The sequence below is a fragment of the Arachis duranensis genome, chromosome 4 (assembly GCF_000817695.3).
Source record: "Arachis duranensis cultivar V14167 chromosome 4, aradu.V14167.gnm2.J7QH, whole genome shotgun sequence".
Lineage (NCBI taxonomy): Eukaryota > Viridiplantae > Streptophyta > Magnoliopsida > Fabales > Fabaceae > Arachis > Arachis duranensis.
The window spans coordinates 74,659,215-74,662,513 of record NC_029775.3 but is presented as its reverse complement, the minus strand read 5'-3'; positions in this window follow the sequence as shown (position 1 = coordinate 74,662,513).

Below are 3,299 nucleotides of genomic sequence, written 5' to 3'. Positions count from 1 at the left end.
AATAGAATATATCTAAAATGGTCTACTCTGAAAGCATGTTAGAAGGACACTTTTTGGTCATCTGCTTGTATCTTTCCCAAGCTTTATAGAGGGATTCACATCTTTCTGTTTGAAGGTTTGAACATCCACTCTAAGCTTGCTCAGCTTTTGAGGAGGAAAGAACTTAGCCAAGAAGGCCGTGACCAGCTTATCCCAAGAGTCCAGGCTATCTTTAGGTTGTGAGTCCAACCATGTTCTAGCTCTGTCTCTTACAGTAAAAGGGAAAAGCATGACCTGTAGACTTCAGGATCTACTCCATTAGTCTTAACAGTCTCACAGATTTGCAAGAACTCAGTTAAAAATTGATAGGGATCTTCTGATGGAAGTCCATGGAACTTATAGTTCTATTGCATTAGAGCAACTAGTTGAGGCTTCAGCTCAAAATTGTTTGCTCCAATGGCAGGAATTGAGATGCTTCTTCCATAAATTTGGAAGTAGGTGTAGTATAATCACCAAGCATCCTCCTTGCATTATTATTGTTGGGTTCGGCTGCCATATCCTTTTCTTGTTTGAAAATTTCAGTAATGTTGTCTCTGGCTTGTTGTATTTTAGCTTCTCTCAGTTTCCTCTTCAGAGTCCTTTCAGGTTCAGGATCAGCTTTAACAAGAATGCCTTTTTCCTTGTTCCTGCTCATATAAAAAAGAGGAGAACAGAAAAGGAAGAGGAATCCTCTATGTCACAGTATAGAGATTTCTTTATGTTAGTAGAAGAAGAAAGGAAAAGAAGAAGGAAAAGAGTTAAGAATCCAAACACAAGGGGGAAGATAGGTTCGAATTCTTGAGATGAAGAGAAGTGTTAGTAATTAAATAAATAAATAGAAGGAGATGAGAGAGAGAGAGGATTTCGAAAATTAATTTTGAAAAAGGGTTAGTGATTTTTGAAAATTAAGAGAAGAAAAACGATTAAAATTAAAATTTGAAACAATTAGTTAATTAAAAGAATTTTGAAAAAGAGGGAGGTAATTTCGAAAATTAGAGAGAGGAAAGTAGTTAGGTGGTTTTGAAAAAGATAAGAAACAAATAAAAAGTCAATTAGTTAGTTGAAAAAGATTTGAAAATCAATTTTAAAACGATAAGAAGTTAGAAAAGATATTTTGAAAAAGATATGATTTGAAAAAAGATATTTTTAAAAGATATGATTGAAAATGATATTTTGAAAAAGATTTAATTTTTAAAATTTAAAATTGATTACTTGACTAACAAGAAACTAAAAGATATGATTCTAGAATTTAAAGATTGAACCTTTTTTAACAAGAAAGTAACAAACTTCAAATTTTTGAATCAATCACATTAATTGTTAGTAAAGTTTTCAAAATTTTGAAATAAAGATAAGAAAAATATTTTGAAAATAAATTTTAAAAATTTTCAAAAATAAAAAAAATGAAAAAGATTTGATTTTTTTGAAGAAGATTTTGAAAAGATAGGATTTTAAAATTTGAAAATTTGACTTGACTTATAAGCAATAGCTAAGTTTTAAAATTTTTTGACTAAGTCAACTCAAATTTTCGAAAATTATGAGCAAAATAAGGAAAATATATTTTTTGAATTTTGAATTTTTAATGATGAGAGAGAAAAACATAAAAATGACTCACAACATGAAAATTATGAATCAAAACAATGATGCATGCAAGAACACTATGAATGTCAAGATGAACACCAAGAACACTTTGAAGATCAAGATGAACATCAAGACTTATTTTTGAAAAATTTTCAAGAAAAGAAAAACATGCAAGACATCAAACTTAGAAATCTTTAATGCTTAGACACTATGAATGCAAAAATGCATATGAAAAATAACAAAAGACACAAAGCAAGAAAATTTAAAGATCAAGCAAGAAGACTTATCAAGAATAACTTGAAGATCATGAAGGACACATGCATGAATTTTCAAAAAAAATGCAAAGGTTTTTAAAACATGCAATTGACACCAAACTTAAAAATTGACTCTAGACTCAAACAAGAAACACAAAATATTTTTTATTTTTATGATTTTATAAATTTTTTGTATTTAATTTTATTTTATTTTTTTCGAAAATATATAGGAAAAATAAAATAAAAAATTCAAAAATTTTAATAAGAATTTCATGAATCTTTGCAATGTTAGCCTAAAGCTCCGGTCCAGGAATTAGACATGGCTTAATAGCCAGCCAAGCTTTTTGTGAAAGCTTCTGTCCAAAACACTAGACATGGCCAATGGCCAGCCAAACTTTAGCATATAAATCAGACATACAACAGCTGATACTTCATCCAACTTCATATACTGATAAAGGGAAGCCTCAATCCAATTGAGTTAGACATGGCTTTTCAGCCAGCCAAGCTTCAACATGCTTCATAAAACACGAGAATTCATTCTTAAAAATTTAGAATAATTTTTTCAAAAATAGAAGTAAAAAATTTTTTGAAAGATTTTTGAAAAATTTTTGAAAATAAAACAAAAAGAAAATTACCTAATATGAGTAACAAGATGAACCGTCAGTTGTCCAAACTCAAACAATCCTCGGCAACGGCGCCAAAAACTTGGTGCACGAAATTGTGATCATCAACAATGGCTCCAATGACTTGGTAGCGCTCTCAAACGTGAATCACACTTTGTCACAACTCCGCCGAACTAACCAGCAAGTGCACTAAGTCGTCCAAGTAATAAACCTTACGTGAGTAAGGGTCGATCCCACGGAGATTGTTGGTATGAAGCAAGCTATGGTCATCTTGTAAATCTCAGTTAGGCGGATTCAAATAGTTATAATGGTTTTCAAAAATAATACTACAAGAATAGAAAATAAATATAGAGATACTTATGTAAATCATTGGCAAGAATTTCAGATAAGTGTATGGAGATGCTTTGTCCCTGTTGAATCTCTGCAACATACTGCTTTCTTACTTTCAATCCTTCATACTCCTTTCCATGGTAAGCTGTATGTAGGGCATCACTGTTGTCAATGGCTACATCCCATCCTCTCAGTGAAAAAGGTCCAAATGCTCTTGTCATAGCACGGCTAATCATCTGTCGGTTCTCGATCATGTCGGAATAGAATCCATTGATTCTTTTGTGTTTGTCGTCACGCCCAACAATCACGAGTTTGAAGCTCGTCACAGCCATTCAATCCCTAAATCCTACTCGGAATACCACAGACAAGGTTTAGACTTTCCGGATCCTCAAGAGTGGCTGCCAAAGGGTTCTAGCTTATTCCACAAAGATTCTGGTTAGGGAATCCAAGAGATACTCGCTCGTTCTAAGGTAGAACATAAGTGGTTGTCAATCAC